Below are 24215 nucleotides of genomic sequence, written 5' to 3' on the forward strand. Positions count from 1 at the left end.
AGTGAGGTTTCTAGAGACTCCCCAGATACGGGATGTCTGTCTATTCTTATACGATAACAGCTTAGGTAAATATCTAAACAGCTTAGGTAAATCTCTAAGTAAGGAATATGATTTAAAGGATATTAAAAATTGCCCTTTCACACACTTCCCCATCAGGTTAGTCCTAGTGCTTGCACCATTAACTGCTTCTTTGGATTAGGGATCATATATATTTGTTAAGAAAAAAAAGAAAAGAAAAAGTGATAAAGGAAAAAAAAATATAGAATTCCCTTGAGATAGAAGAGACCTTTGGGGCTATCTAGTTTACCTATATCATATTAGATAAAAGAAAATTCATAGAATTTAAGTAACTTCTCAAAAATCACATAGAGAGCAAATGAACCAGTATTTGAATTACATCAAATTATAGTTACCTAGCACACATTTCTAGACAGGCGGAGCAGTGAATAGAACAACAGGCTTAAAATCAAGAAGACCTGCATTCAAATATGGCCTCAGATATCTGCCCTTCGACAAATCATTTAACCCTGTTTATCTCAATTTCCTCATCTATAAATGAGCCAGAGAAGGAAATGGTAAAATATTCCAATAGTTGCCAAGTAAATCCACCAAACAATTTGCAAAGAGTTGCATCTGACTGAAATGTCTAAACAACAAGATCAATAAGCACATATTTGGTATTTGTCATACTTGCATAGGTAGAGTAGGTCACTGAAAATTTTAACAGTTAGATAGTACATAGAGAAATGAATGGGGAACAATGGGGCTAATGCCAATTTTCCCAATTAGTGGTCCAACAGTAAAAGAAAATCATAGAGAGAGAAAGAAAATTACCATGCAAAGGAACTAGAGGCTGAGTAAGATGGGAGAATTTAGAAGGTAAACTAAGGGGTATTGGGGATAAACTGCTCATTCCGAAATAAAAATAAAAAAAGATCTGAGTTTAAACTTGACTTTACACACAGCCAAGTTCCTTAACCCTGTTAGCCTTGGCTTTCTCATCTAGAAAATGAGCTAAACAAAGAAATGGCAAAGCACTTCAATATCTTTACCAGGAAAACCCCAAATGGAATTATAAAGAGTGGAACACAACTGAAATGACCAAACAACAATAGTGCTAAGGGAACAGTTCACAAGTGTATTGGTTGGATGATCTCAACCATGTTGGTTGTAAATATTGGCCCCAAAGTTTGGTCTAAGATTAATTTTTCTTATTATTCCTACAGATCAACTTGTTTTATTTGACAACGCTGTGCTTTTTAAAAGACAGATTTTCATCATTCATCAACAACCATAACAAATTCCACCATCCAAAACACAAGTCTGGTAAGTCCTTTCTTATCAGAAAAGCCCAGGGAACTAGAGGATCTTAATGCAAAAGTTAGGGGGTCTTAAATGGGGATTATTGCTCACATTTAACTTTTCTGATAAACTCAGCATTATGATTAGGTGCCACATCTGTAACAACTGAAAAGATCTGGAGCATGATGTACATTTAGTCAAAAGCTTTTTGTGTTGCTCAGTCTGCTGAATCATACATACTTTATTAAGAACAGGACTCAGCTAGGCTATCATACTCCTGAAAGGAATCCTACATAACAAACATTCAATAAATTTGTTTTAGATTAAATTTGAGTCACTATTAATATCTTAACTTGTTTATATTTTTAGCTTATACTTTTCATCTATACAATCATCTCTGAAGTACAAGGAAAACAACAGTGAACTTGGAAAGAGATCTAGATTGGAGTTCTGGCTTTACCTGACATCTATTTACCTAACACCAATAAAGTATTTGCCTCAAGTGAACATTTCTTAGACTCAGTTTTCTTGAATGTGGTATCAGAATTTTGACCTGGATGTGTGTTTCTTTCCATCATTAACACACTCTATGACTCTAGCAAGTCACTCAGGAAATGGGGCAAAAGGCTGGTAAGTTCATAAAGGGAGAAGGGTAAAGGAAAGATTAGGAATATGAGGCAACACCTGGGGGATAAGGCTGAAAGGTGAAGATTCAGGACCCAATGTAAGGATGCTTGATGTCTGTACACATGTGGATGAGATAGAGTACATAGAGTGGATAGATAGAGTACAGGACATGGAATCTGAAAGAACTGAACTCAAATTTTGCCTCAGACACTTACTAGCTGTGTGACCCTGAACAAGTCACTTAATCCTGATTGCTCCCAAATAAAAATAAATCATTTAAAAAATTTTAAAGTATTTTAGAAATGTGATGAAGATGATGATATGAGAGTGATAAAGAATGAAAATCGAAGGAAAACTTTTGAGATTTGCAAAAATGGTGACTTGAAGGTTATTCATGATCTCAACAGAAATAGGGACACTAGAAGAGTTTGGAGGGAAGATAATGATATACATTTTTGATGTGTTGAATTTGAGATAATTATATGGTCTCAAATTTAAGATATCTAATAATGAGTTGTTGATTTGATGAATTAACCCTCTTTCTCTAAGGCTATTAAAGGCAGCTGTGGCAGACTTTCACTTCAATGAAACTGAAACCAAGCTATCTAGAGAGCAAAAGGTAGGAGGAGAGAAAGGATTGTAGGAGATTAAGCATAGAAGAGGACCTGTACAACAGCTATTAAGAGAAGTGGTATAGAGAATTAATTGGCAAGAATAATAATATTGCAGCAGTGAGAGTTCACTCAGAATTTATTAGAGGAATTTGGACTGATTCAGAATTTTTCTCTATAGCATCTACACAATCTGAATTCCAACTTCACCAGCCTTCACTGAGCAGAGTTTCTGGCACATAGTAGGTACTTAGTAAATGATCATTCCATCAGAACTGATTTCTCCAAAGTTACCACTGATCTCTTAATTGCCAGATTTGATGGCTTCTTATTAATTCTCTTTCTCTAAAACCCCTGTGCAGCCTTTGAAACTGTTGCTCCTTCTCTCTGCTCCCTGGTATTCTCCTCCTTAGGTTTTGGGGGTACTAATCTCTCTTGGTTTTCCCACCTATCAGACTGCTCCTTCTCAGTCTCCTTTGCAGGATCCTCTTCCAGATCATGTCCTCTAACCACAGGACACTTATCTTGCCCTAACCCTTCTACTACCCTTTAATCTTGCATCTTGAGCTACATTTCAAATATTTTGAAATGGGTGCCTAGCAGACATCTTAAACAAGTCCAAAACTGAACTCATCTAAACCTTTTCCTCTAAACCCTGTTCCCTCACACCTATATTACTGATTACTGTAGAGAGTAACATAATCTTCCCAGTCCCTCAGTCTCATAACCTGGGTATTAACCTTGACCCCTTTTCAATATCTTTCATGCATGGCCCCTCCAACAATTTGTTATCAAAGACTGTTGATTTCACTTTTGCAATATCTCTTGAATGTGCTTCCTTCTTTCATAACTCTACTACCATTCTAATACAGATCCTCATTACCCTGTACCTGGACTATTGCAACAACATTCTGGCGAGTTTCTCAGTCTAATGTCTCTCCATATTCCAATCTATTTTTCCTTCAGCTATGAAAGTGCTTTTACTAAAGTGTAGGTCCAATCATGTCTCACACACACAAACATCACTCAATAAATTCTAGTGGATCCTTATGCTGCCAGAATCAAATATTAAATGATGTTTGTTCTTCAAACCCCTTCATAACCTAATCCTCCTCATCTTTTCAGTCTCCTTAAACCTTACATCCCCCTACATATAGTCTTCAATTCAGTGACATCAACCTCTTTGCAAGTTCACAAATGTGTCTTGTCAACAGGCATTTTCTCGGACTGCCTTCTCTTGCTAAAATATTCTCCTTCCTCAAAGCAATCCACTGGCTTCTTCTATGTCCAAGTGAATGCTTATTTTCTATAGGAAAACTTTTCTCAATGATTCTTAATTCTAGTGCCTTCCTTCTTTTAATTTTTCCATTCATCCTGTACATTCATAGAATATATTTTATGCTTGTTTTTTCACCTGTCAGATTATGAGGTCTTCGAAAAAAGGGAATGTCTTTTATTTCTCTTTTTGTATCCCCAACACTTAACATACTGCTCAGCATATAGGAGGTAAAAATATATGTTCGTTCACTGAACTGACAATATTCCAATTGGTAAAAAAAAGAAATAACCTAAAAAATCAATCACCTTATAAATTTAGTATAATCTTAAAGAAAAAAATTAATTAGAAAACTTCTGAACTTTCTAGATGAAAAGACCAAAACTGAGTAGATACTTTGGATTGATACCACTTCCTTCTGATTGCATGGTTAGAATATGGTGTACCAATGTCTTCTTTTGTAGAGGAGAGAAACTGGGCTTTCAGCTCATCCCACCCTGGATCTCTGCTCTGTTGGGTTTCAACTCCATGGGGAAAAAAAATGTCCCCATATCAAGTATCCTTTGACATCCTACCTCCCTTCCTTCTCCACTTTATGCCTTTTGGCATATCTACCCATTAGATTGTAAGTTCTTTGAGAGGAAGGATTATCTTTCATTTTTTTAGTATCCTTAGTATTGAACATAGTGTCTGGTACAGAATAGGCACTTAATAAATGCATATTAGATTGGATTGGATTGAATGTAAACTGAAGAGATAAGAAATATGAAAATAAAAATACATTTCAGGAATTTAAAGTAGCTATACAATAAAAATATGAAATTTCATCTAGTAGAAAGAAAAAGATTAGATTAATAGAACATGAAGATAATGGGTGAAAGTTGCAAACAGATCAATTTAAGGTTATCAGGAAAACGTACTAATAATTAGAGCAATTCAGAACTAAAGGAGTTGCTTTAGAAAGTTGTAGACTGGGTGAACACTTGTGCATATCAAAATACTGATTTCTTGAGGGTATCTGTTGGACTATTGAGGACTATTATCCAATACTTAAGATTATATGATTATGTGAAACTTGGGATACATTCAGATTATACCCAGGACTTTAATAACTTCATATAATTTCTTCAAACATTTATCAAAATCTTACTGTATCTATAGTATAGTGCTATATATAGGAAATCATATATAAAGCATTCTCTTGATTTTCTTAAACCTTATAATACTCTTTATATATGTTAATTTATATTTGATCCACGTGAGTCCATTAGGTAATTGAAATATAATGCTCAATTTAGAAATATTTTAAATATAATATATATGTACTATATGTAATATATATAAGCATATCGCATACACACATATAAATATAAATATATAAGTATATTTACATATAAGCCTCACACAAATATAAATATGTATATATAATTTAAATATGTGCATGTGTATATGTATATATGTATACATACACACACATATATACATGCATATATATATATATATACCTACACACATATACACACACATACACACACACACACATATATATATATATTTTTTTTTTCTGAGAATACCTTGATTGTCATTTCTTATAATACAATAATATTCCATCAATATCATATACCACAACTTGCTCAATCATTCTGCAAGTGATGGATGTCATTTCATTTTTTATCACCATTAAAAGAATAGCTATAAATACTTTTGTACATATGGGTCCTTTTCCTTTTTATTTATTTATTTATTTTATTTCTGAGATATCAACCTAGTAGTGGTATTGCTTGGTCAAAGGGTGGGCATGATTTTATAGTCCTTTGGACATAATTCCAAATTGCTTTAAAGAATGGTGGCAGAGAATCTTGAACAGTGAAGCATAAGCAGCTAAGTACAAATGCCAGTGCAGACAGCACAGAGTCCCAAGGCGGTGCAGACTATGCTGGGTGGTGCAGACTTCAAATGGCAGAGAATCTACAGGAAGGAATTGACAGAAATATAGAGCAGTATTGGCTACTCTGCCCTGGTTGCAAGCCAGTAGATCAGCAGAGAAGTTATAAAACATCCAACACAAACAGAAAAGATCAATAGTGAACTCAAAAATGCCAGAATCTCATGACCATGCCCACCCAGTACCAGAAGTGAATCAGCACTGACCCAGCACAGCTTCAGCTGCTTGGAAAACTTCCCCTGCCCTAAAAGCAGATCTTAACTTAAAAAAAAGAAAAAATGAGTAAAAAAGTAGAGAGGTCTCTAAAGATAGACAGCTTTTATAGTGAAAGAGAAAACCAGATTTCAAACCCTGAGGAGACTAAAGGCAAACTGTCTTCAGATGAAGCTCAAAAACGTGATATAATCTGGTCCCCATCACAAAAGGCTCTCCTAGAAGAAATTAAAAAGGATCTTAAAAGAGAATGAGAAGAAAAATGAGGAAAGGAAAGGAAAATTCTGCAAGAGGGTTTGGAAAAGTCACATAACTCATTGAAAGATTTGATAAACTGGAAAAAGAAAGCAATTCCCAGAAAAAAAAAAAAAAACAGAATTTGTGAAAAAGAAAAAAAAATAATTCTTTAAAAAGCAGAATTTGTGAAATGGAAAAAAAAATTCCATAGAACAAAGCAACTCATTTAAAAATTCAGTTGTACAAATACAAAAAGAAGTAAAAAAAGGAAATGATGGAAATAATTTGCTAAAATTCAGAACTGAACAAATGGAAATGAATGATTCAATAAGACAACAAGAATCAGTCAAGCAAAACCGAAAAAAAAAAAAAAAAGAAAAAATAGAAAAGAATGTCAAATACCTTATTTGGGAAAACAACCAACCTGGAAAATATATCTAGGAAAGATAATCTAAGGGTTATTGGACTCCCTGAAATACATGATGAAAAAAAGCCTAGACATCATCTTTCAGGAAATCATCAAAGAGAACTGCCCAGATATAGAATCAGAAGGTAAAATAACTATTAAAAGAATTCACTGAATGCCTCCTGAAAGACACCCCAAAATTAAAACCCCAAGGAATATTGTGACTAAATTTGAGAATTATTGGACCAAGGTAAAAATATTACAAGCAGCCAAAAAGAAACAATTCAAATACCAAGGAGCCACAATAAGAATTATTCAGGACCTAGCAGCTTCCACTTTAAAGAATAGAAGGGGCTGGAATTTGATATTCCAAAGGGAGAAGGAACTTGGAATGCACCCAAGAATAAATTGCCCTGCTAAACTGAACATTTTCTTTCAGGGAAGAAGATGGGTATACAATGAGACTGGTGAATTTCATTCACCAGACCAGAACTAAACAAAAAATTTGACCTCTAAATATAGAACTTAAGAGAAGCATAAAAAGATAAAAAAGAAAAAAAAAACTATTGAGAACTATATTTCTGTTATGGGTATACATTGAGAAAACATGTATAATCTGATTTTACTGTTATAATATATATATAAAAAACTAGAAATGTAAAGGGGATTGTAACAGATGAAAAAGGAGAAAGTGGAGGTAAAATGAGGATAATTAAATCTCAGGAAGAGACAAAGAAAACATTATAATTGAGGGAAAGAAGGGAGGGTCATGAATATTCTGTGAAACTTACTCTCATCAGATTTGGTCCAAAGAAACAATATTAGATATATTTGACTTCACCAAGAAACATTTCTCATCTTATAGAAAGGTGGGAGGGGAAAGGCGAAAAAAGGAAGGGGTAGGCAAAATAAAAGGGAAAAGAGAAATAGTAGGGGAAAGGTATAAGAAAGGGGGAGGGTATCTAAAGAGTAAAGACTGCTTGAGGCAAGTAGTGCTCATAAGTAAAATATTGGGAAGGAGGGAAAGGGGAAAAGCAAAGAGAAAAGTATAATTTGGGGTTAATAAGATAGCACAAAGTACAGAATTAGTAGTTTTAACTGTAAATGTGAATAGGATGAACTCTCCCATAAAACATAAGGGGATAGAAGACTGGATTAAAAGCCAGAATGCTACAATATTTTGTTGACAAGAAATACATTTAAAGCAGAGCAATACATACAGAGTAAAGGTTAAAGAATGGAGCAGAATTTTTATGCTTCAGGTGAAGTAAAAAAAAAAAGCAGGGGTAGTCATTCTGAGCTCAGATCAAGCAAAAGCAAAAATCGACCTAATTAAGAGATCAGGAAGGAAACTATATTTTGCTAAAGGGTACCACAGATAATGAGGCAATAGCAATATTAAGCCACAAAATAAATAAGAAAGAAGTTAAAGAGGTAAGTAAAATAACCTAGAAAAGTTAGGTTCTTTGGAGAAAATTGAATGGAGACAGAGAGGAGTACATTCACTTTCTTCTCAGCATTTCATGGAACCTATACAAAAATTGACCATTTATTAGAACATAAAGACCTCAAAATCAAATGCAAAAAGGCAGAAATAGTAAATGCATTTTTTCAGATCACGATACAATAAAAATTACGTTCAATAAAGGGTCAGGGGAAAATAGACAAAAAAAGAAATTGGAAACAATAATCTTATCCTAAAGAATGAATGGGTAAAATAGCAAATCATAAAAACAATCAATAATTTCATCCAAGAGAATGACAATAATGAGACAACATACCAAAATTTGTGGGATGCAGCCAAAGCAGGAATAAGGGCAAATTTTATATCTCTAGATGCTTACTTGCATAAAATAGAGAAAAAGAAGATCAATAAATTGGGCTTGCAACTAAAAAAGCTAGAAAAAGAACAAATTAAAAAAAATCAAATACCAAACTTGAAATTCCAAAAATAAAAGGAGAGATCAATAAAATTGAAACAACAACAACAAAAAAACTATTGAATAAATAAATAAAACTAAGAGTTGATTTCATGAAAAAAGCAAAAAAAAAAAAAGATAAACTTTTAGTTAATTTGATTAGAAAAAGGAAAGAGGAAAATCAAATTATTAATTTTAAAAATGAAAAGGGAGAACTATCCATCAATGAAGAAATTAGAGCAATTATCAGGGGTTATTTTGCCCAACTTTATGCCACTAAATTTGACAACCTAAGTGAAATGGAGGAATATCTACAAAAATATAGTTTGCTCAGATTAACAGAGGAGGAAGTAAATTGCTTGAATAGTCCCATTTCAGAAAAAGAAATAGAACAAGCTATTAATCAACTCTCTAAGAAAAAATCCCCAGGACCAGATGGATTTATATGTGAATTCTACCAAACATTTAATGAACAATTAACTCCAATACTATATAAACTATTTGAAAAAATAAGTAATGAAGGACTCCTACCACATTTCTTTTATGACACAATCATGGTACTGATATCTAAACCAGGTAGGACAAAACCAGAGAAAAAATATTATACACCAATCTCCCTTCAGATGAAGGAATTGAAACTATTTGTAGTTATATGAAAAGGTATTCCAAATCATTGTTAATCAGAGAAATGTAAATTAAGACAACTTTGAGATACCACTACACACCTCTCAGATTGATGAAAGGAAAAGATAATGACAAATGTTGGAGGAGATGTGGGAAAACTGGGACACTGATATATTTTTGCCAGAACTGTGAATGGATCTAACCATTCTGGAGATCAATTTGGAATTATGCTCAATAAGTTATCAAACTATGTTCCAACAGTGTTTCTACTGGGATTATATCTCAAAGAGATATTAAAGAAGGAAAAGAAATCCACATATGCAAAAATGTTTGTGGCAGCTCTTTTTGTAGTGACATAAAACTAGAAACTTGAGTGGATGCCCATCAATTGGAGAATGGCTGAATAAATTATGGTATATGAATGCTATGGAATATAATTGTTCTGTAAGAAATGACTAGTAGGAAGATTTCAGAGAGGCTTGGAGAGACCTATATGAACTGATGCTAAGCAAAATGAAAAGAACCAGGAAATTATTATACATTGCATTAACAAGAATATACATACGATGGTTAATTCTGAGGGATGTGGCTCTCTTCAACATTGAAATGATTCAAATCAGTTCCAATTGTTCAGTGATGAAGAGAGCCATCCATACCGAGAGAGAACCATGGGAACAGAGTGTGGAACACAACATACCATTCTCACTCTCTTTGTTGTTATTTGCTTGCATTTTGTTTTCTTTCTCAGTTTTTCTTTTTCTTCCTTCTTAATCTGATTTTTATTGTGCAACAAGATAATTGTATAAATATGTGTACATATATTGGATTTAACATGTATTTCAACATATTTGACACATATTGGACTACCTGTCAGCTAGGGGAGGGGTTAGGGGGAAGGAGAGGAAAATATGGAACAAAAGGTTATGCAAAGGTCAATGTTGGAAAAATTAGCCATGTATATTCTTTGTAAATAAAAAGCTTTAATGATAAAATAATAAATAAATAAAGAGAATGATGAAATAATGGTCTTATTTTTCCAAATAAAAAATACTGAAACCCAAAGATATAATGTGACTTTACTAGATTAACATAGTAATTGACAGAACTAAAATTCCAGTCTCCATCACTTTTCCTTAAGTCCAATATTCTTTCTTCTCTATCTGTTTCTCTATAATGTTATGCTTAAAATTATCTAAAATTATCCATAAAAGTGCTGGAGTTCACAACTTCCAAGACAAATGTACTCCTGTCCTTTCAGAGGGGTTATGCTCCTATCTTTGGGTGATCTGCAGAGTAAATAAGTAGCAAGGTGCCCTGGTTTGCTGACAGCCTAAACTTATGTCTGCCAAATTAAGCCACCTATAAAATGTTAACTTCGGGAATTTACTGAGGTGATCTTAAGCATCCGTCAGATCTGAAAAACACCAAAAGAAATGTTTTATGAAATATTTAGAGACTATGAATTGTATTTAAACCATAAAAAAGAAAAGGAAAGAATAGAAAATATTTTGGGGTCCGTTTAAAAGCCTTTCCTATAGTCCTTCCCCAAAGATACATTCTTCCTTTGAGGTTTCTCCATTACTTGTAGTTAATTATATGCTTTAATTTAGTACTGCCTTTTAGATGCATCAAGTTTACATTGTGATTTATAAAATTGTGATTCAAAGCCTGATAGCATCTGTAGGAAAAGTCAGTTGAAGGTAAACTAGCATGAAAGCAAGCTGTTTGGATCCATTTTTACTCATTCTATAATTAAAATCCTATGATGGAGCTTCAATCATGCCTGATTCAGTGGTGTTTGTTATCAATAGTTTTAAAGCTATAGCCGCCCCCAACACATGGTCAGATGAAATCCTCCATTTGTTAAAACATCTGTTTTGGCAATTCAATCAATTATGAATCCATGTTGTAAAAATTAAATGTTGAACTTAAAGTCAAAGGCATTTATTCGGTATGAGTTGGATTTCATTTCTGGTATTTACTAGGTATCAACTGGATGGTGGAGGACCTTATTTGGAATCTTGCCTTTGCCGATGCTATTTGCAAAAATTACAGCAAGACAATTTATTTCTCTGGTCTTAGTTTCTGTAACTGTATACTCAGGGGCTTGGGCTAGTGTGAAGACCACGTATTTTAAAATCAGCCGGAGTCAGGAATTCAGGTTAGGGGAAAATCATCTATCTTTATTCTCAGTGAAGAAAGATCGGAGGTGGAAGAGAATGGGCAATAGCAATATGTGCAGCTGAGTCAAGAAGCTAGCTAGACCAGCAGCCACACAACCAGCAGCTAGGAGAATGGAACCCAGGCACAATCTCTCCCAGCTTCCCTTCCTGTCTCTCTCTGCCTCCACCCACCAAAATCGTCATTTCCTCTACAACACATCAGGACTTGCACAGAGAGTGGGAGGGGACCATTCTTTATCCAAGCATGTATATTAATAGAGTATAGCCCAATTACTATTTAGCCTCACAGACTTGCATCAACTCAAACCTCAGCCCATTACAGGCTAGATTATTTCTAATGTCTGTAATGTTAAGTCTCTCATCCATTTATTAAGTCAGGGGTTCTAAAGTATTCTAAATAAATAGAGGAAGAATTACAAATTTTTGAGTTTGTTGTTTGTTTTTTTTACTACCTTTAGTCATAACTCTTTTAAAAGGATCTATAAGATAAATGTAAACCTGTCTTTTTAAAAATCTGGATCACCTTCCCAATAGCAATTTAGTAAAATTATTAGGTGATAAAAAAAAAAAAAGTGGAACCAAACAGATAAAGGAGTCCTTAATTCTTAGTCCATCCTCCCCTTCTACATCTTCAGTGAACAAATTATCAGAGAAAAAGGGGCAAGTGATACTATAAATCACACAATCAGGTTATATATAAATAATATAAATATAAATATAATAAATAAGTATTCATATTCTGAAAGTATTTTTCCTATGGCCGGTAAGCTGATCAACTATTGGAGGCACTGAACTATGATTGTATTGACACAATTGATATAAATGAAATCAAAAGTTATAAAAAATTTAAAGTTAATGGTTCTCCTCAAAAATTCTTTGGATTCTACGTAATCAGACAAGCAGAACAAATTTAAAAATCTGCACCAAATTATTAGAAAAGATAACAATGGGATCTTATATATAGCGACAAAATCTCCAACGATCTGGTCATTATTCGGCAGCAGCCAGTCTGGGCTCCCCACCATGGGAACCACCCACTTCCTGCTTTCGGATTGGATCCCCATCTGAGTGACTCGCTCAGTTTCAAGTTCCTGTGTGAATCCCCACTCCCCAGACTCCGGGTCATGAATATTCCCCTGATCCATCCACGCTGAATTGTTATGATGTAATATGTTAATGAGTTAAACATGTTATAATAGGAATAATAGTAATGTAATAGCAACAAATCACGCTCTTCTCCCCCCTCCCCCACGTTGTGGGTTCGTTACCAGGGATACGGGGGTTTTGAGCAGGGTCGGCATTGATATTCCCCGTTGCGCCGAGAAACTGGATACAGACAGAAGTGAAAGCATCGATGCTTCTGATTTGTTCCTTAGGAAGCTAATTTAAGAGTTCTGGGGGGGAGGGGAGCCACGGTGCTGGCGCAAAGTCAGAGGCTGCTTCGGCGCTCCCGTTTTCCCTCCCAAACCACACCCCGAACAGAGCCTGCCCGAAGGCAGACTGAGAAAAAACTGCAAGAAAGGTCACTCTCACCGGACAAAGGAGCGCTCCGCCGGCTCGGGCAGACCGGGAACGCAGGCGGCAGGGTCTGCCTCACAACGCATCCGCGAGCGAGACCCGCTCGAGTCCCTCCCGGCAGCCTCCACTCCGGCTCAGAGAGCCAACTCTGGCGAACGAGGCTGCTTCCTGCAAACACAGGGGGCGCCGTGCTCTCAGCCAAGCCTCGGAGGTGCACAGGAAGCTTGCCACAGCGCCCCCTAGATCCCAGGAGCTGAGTTCAGCTATCAGAGTTAGAAAAAAAAATGAGCAAGAAATAGAAAAGAACCGTGACCATAGAAAGCTACTGTGGTAACAGGGCAGATCAAAACACAAACTCAGACAGGGATAGAATGTCCACTGGGGAAATCTCAAAGAGTGATATGAGTTGGTCTCAAGTCCAAAGAGGCTTCTTGGAATTGCTTATAAAAGACTAAAAAAGGCAAAAAAGAGAGAAAGAAGAAAAAATGAGAAAAGAAATGAGAAGTATGCATGAGAGAGTCCATTGTTTGGGAAAGGAAGGGAAAAAATTGTCTGAGGAAAAAAAACTCCTTCAAAAATGGACTAAATCAAAAAAAGATAAAAACTAGAACGGGGCATATGGAAGCTAATGACTTTGTGACGGTAAAAATCAGTTAAGCAAATTAGAAAGAATGAAAAAATGGAAGAAAATAGGAAATACCTCACTGGAAAAATAGCCGATATGGAAAACAGACCCAAAGGAGAGGGTTTTTAAATTAGTGATGTACCTGAAGGCCATGACTGAAAAAAGAAACTGGATAGCATTCTTCAAGAGATCATCAAGGAAAAGGCATCAATGCCCTGATATTCTAGAAACAGAGAGAGAAAAATCCATCCATCACCTCTGGAAAGAGATCTCACAAGGAAAACCCCAAGGAACATTGTTGTGAAACTCCAAGTCTATTATTTCAGGGAAAAAATACTGCAAGCTGCCAGATAAAAACAATTGAAATATCAAGGAGCAACAGTCAGGATCTGGCGGCTTGTCCAATGAAGGATTGGAGGACCCGGGATACCATATTCCAGAAAGCAAAGGATCTGGGGTAACAACCAAGAATTGACTACCAAGTAAGATTCAGCATCATCTTTCAGGGGAGGAGATGGAGTTTCAGTGAAGTAAGAGTTTCAATCATTTCCGTTGAAAAAACCAGAACTATAGAGAAAATTGAAAATACAAACATAGGATGCAAGAGAACCATAAAAATGTAAACACATATATGTATCTTTTAAAGGTTAAACATATACATATATATAAATATATATATACATATGTAAATATATATATAAATATATATTCATATATATGAATATATATACATATATAAATATATATTTAAATATATATATATACATATATATATGAATATATATATACATATATATATGAATATATATATACATATATAAATATATATTTAAATATATATACATATATATAAATATATATACATATATATACATATATAACATATATAAATATATATTTACATATATATACATATATATAAATATATATACATATATATAAATATATATAAATATATATTTACATATATACATATATGTAAATATATATACATATATAACATATATATAAATATATATTTAAGACATCAATTCCCCAGAACAGTAAGTAGTGTCCAATTAAAAGCTAGAGATGCAAAAGGAGCAGGCATGGAACCTTGATTATAGTAAATGAAAAAAAATTTTAAGCTGTGGACAAATTCATTTATCTTGGCAGTATAACATATATATAAATATATACATATATATAACATATATATATATTTAAATATATATACATATATATATATAAATATATATATATATATACAGACACACAAACATATATATAAATGTTTATATACATACATACATATATATACATGTAAAGGTTAAACTGTTTATATCCTTTGATGGGAAAACAATATCTATAACTCTTGAGAATGGTATCCGTCACTGGAGCATACAAAGGGGGATATCACATGAACTGAGGGTGTGGTTGTGAATGGTCTCTTATGTAATCACATCAAAGAAAAAGACATTAAAGAGTGGGAAAGGGTCTGTAGTAGAAAAAGAAGAAAGGCAAGTTTGAAGAGGTACAAAAGACCTATTACAATCTAGGGAAAGAAAGGAAGGGACAGCCATTGTCTGAAGCTGGATCTTATCAGGCTTGGCTCTAAGAGGGAATAATTTAATCATTCAGTTGGGTATAGAAATTTATCTCACCCTGTGAGGAAGCAGAAGGAGAAAAAGGAAAGGAAAGGGAGGGACAGGATAGAAAAGAGGGGCAGAAATAATTGAAAATAGGATAGTGGATTAAAAAGCACTATTAAGAGGAGGGAGATGTGATAGGAGATAAGTTAGTGGGCGGGGTGGGTAAAAAATAGAAAGTTTAGTAGATATAATTGCCATAAGGCATCCAAAAATGCATAAAAATTGCCTTAGACACCAAATACTTGACAATAAGTCAAGAAAATAGACATGACATTATCAAAACAACATGAGTAGCGAGGAAAAATGTGTTAGAAGATTAGAAGAAATACCTCCCCCTAAGAGAGAAGAGAGTGGAAGGAAATAGTGGAAGAGAAATGAACCTATGGAAAGTTAGATTGAAACTCAGTTAAGTTTGTGTATCCCACAATGTTCTTACTGTTTAGATATGAAACTGGAAGAAAGACAATTAATAAATATGAAATGGAACTGATATATTAATTAATGTGGTTATAGCAAATTATCCTCATCATTAATAACAAAGAAAACATATCTGAACTCTCTAAATTTAGTCCCCTGTATGAAATGTGAGGAAATAATACTCAGGAGGATGAAATCAAGAAAGATCTAATTAGAATTGTATATAGAAAAATGGTTAAATGATTTGAAAATCTTTTGAGAATAAAACTTCAATGATTTCAAGGAGGGGAAAATTAAATAAAAATGGGAGGTATATTGGATATTAGTATATTTCATAGTTGCAGAATTGAATGAGCATTTTAGAAAATGCAGTCTTGCTGTTGAATTTTTTCGAAATTAAAAAATTGAAATATTTGATGATATTTGTCATGCTTATAAAACAAGATCAAAATTAAATGAAAAAAAAAGTTCAATTAAATAGGGAAAAAAAAAATGGCAGCCATGAAGTTTCTCCTCTAATAGGTGTTTCCCATAAATATGTTTTGATTATATGATGTTCCTTGAAAAATGCATGATATACATAACATTGTTCAATTAACCTTTGTTTATTAATGTTAAGTGAGACATCAAATAAAGAAACACTTCTTTGGAAAGGTTTTGAGTACTTTCAATCCATCACTCAGCAGGCATTTGTTAAACTGCATACTGGACACTGTCCTAAGATCTGGGGTTGTAGCAAACACACTCCTTGCTTTCAAGGAGATCACATTCTAATGAGAGGGACAGCATGCAAATAAAAACATTCATACAAGATATATTAAGGGTGATAATGAAGTAAATTCAAAGAAAAGATACTAGAATTAAGGAGGATTGCACAAGATTTTTAGCAAAAAGTGAGATTTGAGCAGTTTTTGGAAGGATGCTAAGGATATAAACAAGAGCTATGAAGGAAAAATATTCCAGGCACGGAAGACATCAAGTGAAAAGACACAAAGTTGGAAGATGGAGTATCCTGTGTGAGGAATAGCAAAAAGGCCAGCGTCACTAGATTTTAGAGTATGCCGGGGACTAAAGTGTAAAAACAGAAAAAAAAATTGAAAGAGGGAAAGAGAAGTGAAAGGTCTTAAAAGCCAAGAAGATTTGATCTTTCATTCAAGGAAAATATGGAAACATGGGAATTTATTCAATAGGGGAGTAATATGGTCAGATCTGGTTTTATGTTTGTTTGTTTATTTTTTAAGAAACTCACTTTGACAGATGACAAAAGGATGGTTCAGAGTGAGGAGAAATGTGGGATAGAAATACCAACCCTAAAGTATTACAATAGTCCACCTATTCAGTGATAAGACCCTGCAGCAGAATGACAATTTTATGACTAGAGAAAAGAGTATATAGGTAACAGATATTTTGAAGGTAGAAATGACATGACTTGATGAGTAGGAATCATGAGTCTATGATTATATCTCTCCTATAAGCCTGGGTGATTAAAAAGATGATGATGCCCTCAATAGAAATAGAAAAAAAAGTTTGGAAAAAAAGAGTGTTTGGGGGAAAAGAAAATGATTTGTATCATGAATATGTTGAATTTAAGATATTCATGGTTCAAGATAATTTTTAGGCAGTTGGTGATGTGAAGCTGGAAGTCAAGAGAAAAGTTAAGGCTTGAAAGATACATCTGATAAGCATCTGTTAATATTATTAATCATAATCGTCATTGTAGTTAACATTGATATATTATATTGATATATTGATGATATTTTAAGTGCTTTACATTAATTTTCTCATATAATTCTGAAAATAGGCTTGTTAGATAGGTGCTATTAAACTAATTTTAGCCTACTTGAAGAAATGGAAGTTGAGAGAACCTCTGGGTCTTTCCCTGGGTATCACTAATTAAATATCTAAGGAAGAATTCAAACTCAGGGTCTCTGACCATGGCATCTAACTGCATATATAATGCTGTTATATAATATAATATACTAAGCTATGCTGTGCTATGCTTCCTAATGTCATGCTATATCATATTATGCTACATTGCATTATGTTGTTATATCAGATTTGGTCCCACTATTTCAGATTACATTTTATTATTTTACTTATTAATGTAATAATATATTACATTGCATAATATTGTATTTGATTATATTGGAATGCATCATATCATATTGACTAGTACTTTATCATGTTCCATATCTTATTCTGTCCTATTATGTGCTTATTGCAGTGCTTATCAAGTGTTTGCAAACTTAAGCTCATTATATAAATATCAGTTGTTATCCTAATCATCATTACCACTTAGATCCTACTACAAATAATAGAATTGTTTTAGTCAGAAAAATAAAAACTGGAAAAATTCAAGTGGTTTTTGTTATTTTCAGGAGATTTTTTATGCATTTAAAATTTAGAAAAAAGTAGATTCACAAGTATCTAATAATTTGGACTTTCTTTGCTTTGCCACTGCACAAATACCTTCTCCCCTTTCCAATTTTTTAGCTTGTTTTTTTTTTTTTTTTTTTTTTTTTTTTTTTTTTTGTTGTTGTTGTTGTTTTTCTGTGTTGTCTTCCCTAATTTGAATGTAAATTCCTTAAGGGCAGGAAATGTCTTTCCTCTTATCTTTGACCCAGTGTTTAGCAGAATGTCTAGTACACAAGCGCTCAATTATGCTAGTTTACTGACTAACTCACATGCCTTTCCTATAGAAGGACACTAAGGCTTTGATAAAAGACATTTCACCTAAGACATAGGCTCTATAAGGTCTGAAGATTCATGAGGTAGATGAAGGGAAAAGCGATGGCATAGTGGATAACGCTTCAGGCAGAGAGGCAGTAAGATCCGAGTTGTAATTGTCCTCAGGTACTAGCTGTGTCACTTAACCCTGTTTGTTTGGGCTTTCTCATCTGGAAAATGAGCTGGAGAAGAAAATAGCCAACTGCTCCAGTATCTTTGCCAAGAAACTCCAAACGGGATCACAAATACTTGGACCCAAATGAAACAACTAAACAAGAAAAGGGTTTATCATCATAGGAGTATAAGCAATCTTGTGATGCACTCTATAAGACAGACTGAAATGCAGAGAGAATGCAGATCTGTATACACAGGGAATTATTCATTTTTCCTGCTCATCTCTTCACAGGGTGGACCTACTAAGTTATAACCCATCAATCTGATAAATTGATTCTTTAGTTCTCTTGTATTAATGTTTTAAACTTGGGGCAACAGGGGGATTTGACCTGGTGTCATTGTCATTCAAAGAGATATTTCTGATACTGGAGATTTCAATCCTAAAGTAAGCTGTTGATAAGAAAATTGTGCGTAGCATACTATCCAAGTAGTCATTAATCTTAATAATTCATCTTTATTGACTCATAACCTTGAGATGATCCATCTAAGAATATCCTTTCTAAAATGGAAATGGCATATGACTAGATAGCCTTCCAAATGGTCATTGTAGTGGTCTTCTCTGTGATACAATATGGGCGATATTAGGAAGACCCTTTGACTGAGTTCTCTTGACTGAAAACCTATGATTAGAGTTATATTTTCTGGGTCATAAAGTTTTGTTTAAGAAATCTTCTAAAATTTGCTAGTCAAATAAAATTGTCCACGGGAGAGGTTTCATTTTAACCAGTAATCACCTAACACTTTTTTGAGGATTAATTTCCAAGATAACCTGCTGGGAGTGAGATAGGTATATAAGGATAAAGCTGGCTTTCTGATTAGGTGAAGTTACTTGTTTAGTGTATTTTATGATTTGAGGACCTAAGACTCAGGACACTCTTTTTGAAAACAGGAATTATATCAGTCTTGCCTTCCCCATTTTAATGTATTCCTTTAGGTCATAGGAGATATTCAATCCTAAGGAGTTTTCTTTTATAATGCCCTTTGGTAAAATTTACATACTAAATCTTTTGTCACAGAATAATTAAATATTTGGTTGGAATAGATTTTAGTAATCACCTAATCCAAACTTCTTATTTTATAACTAAGTAATCTATATTATATAATGGTAAAGTGGTAAAATGAATTGCCTTACAACATAGAGTTAAGTAGTAGAACTAGGGTATGAAATAAGATCTTTTGACTTCAAATACAGTGCTGTTTGTTTGATTTTTAAAAAATTATTCCTTACTTTTCATGAAATGTAAGAGTTGGGGGAGGTTGTTGGATGAATTGGGATTAATAAATCTGTCAAGTGGTAAACTTTGGGATTTTTAAAATATAGTTGTGAACATGTACAATGGGCACCTAGTTGAGAAGACAAAAGATATCTCCTTTTTAAAATAGTATTTTGTTTTTAGAAATATATGTAAAGATAGTTTTCAACATTCATTTTTGTAAAACTTTGTATTCCAATTTTTTTTCTCCTTCCCTTCCTTACCTCTCCCTTCTCTAAGGCAGCAAGCAATCTATATATGGGTTAAATAGATATAATTCTTCTAAACATATTTCCATATGTTATATTGTGCAAGAAAAATAAGATCAAAAGGGGGAAGAAGCCGAAAAAGAAACAAATAAATAGCAATAACAACAAAAATACTATGCGTCAATCCACTTTCAGTCATAATTCTTTCTTTGGAAGTGAATAGCTCTTTTCATCACAAAACTACAAGAATTGCCTTGAATCACCTCATTACTGAAAAGCAAAAGGTGTCTCTTAGTCAAATCTACATCATGTAGGCTGGCTCTAAGATGAATTGATTTGTTCCTACTTCTGTGAACACTGGACTTGAAATCAGGAAAAGCTGAATTCATTTCTCACCTCAGACATTAACTGTTTCTGGGCAAGTAACTTAATCTCTATTTTCCTCATTTTCTCATCTAGAACCTACCTTTCATGGTGGTTGTGAGGAGGTTGTGAGGGATTTTACACACACATACACATACACAAACATGTGTATATGTTGCTTTGCAAACCTTAAAGTACTATTATTATACTATTATTATTACTTACACTTTTAGGAGAAGTCTTCTGTTCTGGTCTATAAAGGGAGTCTACAGATCTTCTTGGATTCTTTCTCTTTTTTTCTATTTTTACTCCATCTAGATCTTGAGAGCCCAGAAAGTATGTAACAGTATTCTTCATCAAAAAGCTGTTAAAAAGGGAAGCTAGAAAGCACAGTGGATAAAACATCAGCCTTAGACCAGTTAGGAGGACCAGAGTTCAAATCTAGCCTTAGACACTTAACATTTCCTAGTTATGTGACCAGCGGCAGATCACAATCCCAATTTCCTTGAAAAACAACAAGAAAAGCTGGTTTGAGATAAAATATGACTTAGGCAGATATGTATTTACCCATACTGCATGAGAAGTGAGTTTTTTGATTTTTTTTCTTGAACTCTAACTTCCTAATGAGAGGAAATTTCTGAGTAATTCAGCCTCTTGCTGAGAGAAGAGGTTCCCACTGCTAAGATAAACAGAGGCAAGGGATGAAAGTCACCATAAGGAAGGGTGAGGGGAACTGGACTTCACATTTTACTTTCACATGAGTTGTTTGGGTTCTGAACTGATAAGATCTGAAGTTACCTATTCAGCAATCACACATGTATTTCTTTTCTAGGAGAGAACCAGTATTTATAATAGTAGAATGAATTTGAATGATTTCTATGGCCTCTCCTTAGGTTTAAAGAGGGGTTTACCAGAATCCTGGAGTTTGCTTTTCTAATAGGCCCATATTCAAATCCCTTCTGAGAGGAAGCCAAACCATGGTATGCTGCTGAGTCTGAAAGACGTAGGACCATGTGAAAGAGTGGGATCCAATGGAGAGAAAGAAAGATTACATGAATACTTATAGACTGTTATAAGTACATGTATTTTGTGCGTTTTATATAGGCTCCCATGAGTCTTTTGTGTATTCTCTATTTCTTTGAAATAGACGGCAGAATAAAAACTGCCTTGAAACTTGTACCTGTTACCTTGAGTGCCCATGCAGTAACTGGGAAACCTGTTACTTAGTTTGGTAGAAATCTAGACACTCTCTATATCTGTTATTTCCCATTGGGAACTCCATATAAGAGACCAAAATCTTTTAGGACAGTCCCCAAGATTAAATATAGTCTTTTAAACACAGAGCTTGGGATAACTGGACCACAGATTTATAAAAGTTATAGGAATTTTCTTTGAGAGAGTCCTCTGAGTTACATGGAATTCCTTTCCTGGGATGTTGTTTTTAGCCTGAGTTTCACATGGGGCATGAAATACAAAAAAATCAGTTATTCAGAGGCTGCTTGATGGTATAACAGATAAACCTGGAAAACCTGAGTTTAAATCAGTCTTAGACATTTATTAACTGTATGACACTTAACAAGATATTTAATCTATTTGCCTATTTCACTATCTATAAAATGAAAACCCTAGTTCTAAGGGTTGTTGTGAGGATCAAATGAGATAATAATTGTAAAATAACTGACATATAACAAACACTATATAAATATTGGCTATCATTATTTTCATTCCTCACCCTAATAAGGGCAGAGTTTGATAATTTATGTAACTTGCCATTGTGTTAATAAGTAAAAAGAAGAAAAATGGCTTGTTTTTCAGGGTACAGAGAATATTCATATTGATTTTTGCTATAAGGTATTAGCTTTGGTTCTGTGACATCTTTTTTTCAAAAGGGAGATCAAATGTCACCAAGACAAAACCAGCAAAAGTTACATCCAAAGTCTTGTCTCTCTTTTCTCCTTATTCCTGCTTCTTCTGTAAATACTTCTCTAAGCTGTTTGAAGAACTAATGAAGGAAAAAAAAAGTTAACTGTGTTTAAATTCACTTTGTGTCAAGATGAATTGGTCTTGGTTTATTATTTTAATTAAAAATGATACTCTTGGGTACAAATGAGGAAGAAAAATGTAATCACTAGGCAGCCTGTAAATTATTTTAAATTGTGTTTCCAGAGCTTTGATACTCATACCATATTTCAATGGTTAATATTCCCTTGTTCCAGAGAAAATTACTTTGTTTTTTTGCTAAATTTCATCCCCTGTACACACTTACTAATTTAGAACTAATGTTCCTGGATTAGAACATAGACTTGGAATGTTCTAGTCATATGCAACAATATGTACCTGTAGTAGTCTGTGCACACATAGCCTTTAGAGAAGACAGATTTCTTCTTGTATTATTTTCCTCCATAGCACAAACATACACACATACACATACACACACATGCATATGCACTCACGTAGACACACCATTTTGCAGGTGACATTTAATTTCCATTTAAGCAGGTAATTAAATCTGGAGTGAGTTCTTTTCAAATTGATTTTCAGCTATCTTTTGAAAGGATTTAAAAAAAAATACTTATCATTCTCTTAGTTGGTCCTATTTTCAAGAGAAAATTTTCCACCTGCAATTTTGAAACATATGTCGTTTGAATGAAGATCAGTTTAGGGTGTTGAAAATTTGATTCTATTTAGTGTTGGAGGGAAGGTTGGAAGAGAAGAAGGAGGAAGAAGAAGAGAAAAACAATGAGTTGGTAGAAAAGACAGCAATTACCTATAAACAGAACTGAAAAGAAAGATGTTTGCAAAAACATAAAGACAGAATTAATACAAATTAGAATTAATACAAATTACCTTAGAACATCATCTACAACTTATATATGTATTTCTGTGTATATACATATATAGATTCAAATGGATCTACAATTTCATTAATGGTTTTTTCCTCTAGTGATACAAATCCAAACCAAATCATACCTACCTATTTTGTACAACTCTCATTCATATGGTCTCATATATTCATGACAGAGAAAGGACCCATCATTCTAGAGCCTTCATTTTTTCCTCTTGATATCACAATAGTAATAGGGGACACACATAAATTATTCAACTTTTATTTCTTCCTTTTATAAGTATTACCAGTTGTGATGATTAATTTATGACATTCCTACCACTCAGTTTTTCTTTGTATTTCCCAATTTATCATATGTTGTAACATGCTCATGTTCCCTAGGATCTTCTCCATTGCCTTCTGAGTAATAATATTTTTTCAAAGACAAGAGCCAATTAAGAGGATGCAAATGATTGGCATGATCCCATGATCCATAGTCATATGGCAACACTGGTAAAATATTGTCATTAAAAAGCTCTTCCCCCTGCCAGTTGATGAATGGTTTAAAAACTTTTGACACATGAAAGTAATTGAATATGATTGTGCAATAAGAAATAGCTTATATTATGAATTTAGAAGGGCAAGGCATTAAGAAGAGTTACTTAAAGTGCTAAAAGGTGAAATTAGCAGAATAAGGCAAACTATTCTAGCAGTATAAATATAAAGAACTAAAAATAAAATAAACATTGCATAATTATAAAGATGAAAATTAGCTTCAAAAATAAGAAAATGTACTGCCCTCCCTTGTTTGCAGATGTGGGCAATTATGAAGTGGAACATTATATATCAGGTAGATGTTTTATATAATTTTACTGATATGCTGTTTTTTTTTACTTCATTTTCGATCAAAAATCATATATTAAATCACTTAAGACTCTGTGCTTAGCTCTTGGAACACAAATAGAAGCAAAAAGAAAAAAAAAATTCCCTGCCTTGAACAAGCTTATATTCTAATGGAGGAAGACAACATATAAAATGATGCTAGAAAGGTTGGAGGCTCAGTAGCATTGTAGAAAAAATTTAGGAGAAAACTCAGGAGTTTAATCTGAAGAGGAATGAGCACATGGTGGA

The 24215-nt window shown here is 33.6% G+C and overlaps 1 long non-coding RNA gene across 4 annotated transcripts in view; it reads left to right on the forward strand.

The window, feature by feature from the left end:
* LOC116421402 overlaps positions 1-1826 on the forward strand; it is a 125349-nt gene extending 123523 nt beyond the window's left edge. For all 4 annotated transcript variants that reach the window (XR_004231749.1, XR_004231750.1, XR_004231752.1 and 1 more), the window contains 2 exons: positions 1227-1326; positions 1672-1826. This is a non-coding gene — a long non-coding RNA (uncharacterized LOC116421402). The remainder of the gene's footprint in view (positions 1-1226; positions 1327-1671) is intronic.
* The last annotated feature ends 22389 nt before the right edge of the window (positions 1827-24215 follow it).

The sequence above is a fragment of the Sarcophilus harrisii genome, chromosome 2 (genome assembly GCF_902635505.1).
Source record: "Sarcophilus harrisii chromosome 2, mSarHar1.11, whole genome shotgun sequence".
In the NCBI taxonomy this organism is placed as follows: Eukaryota; Metazoa; Chordata; class Mammalia; order Dasyuromorphia; family Dasyuridae; genus Sarcophilus; species Sarcophilus harrisii.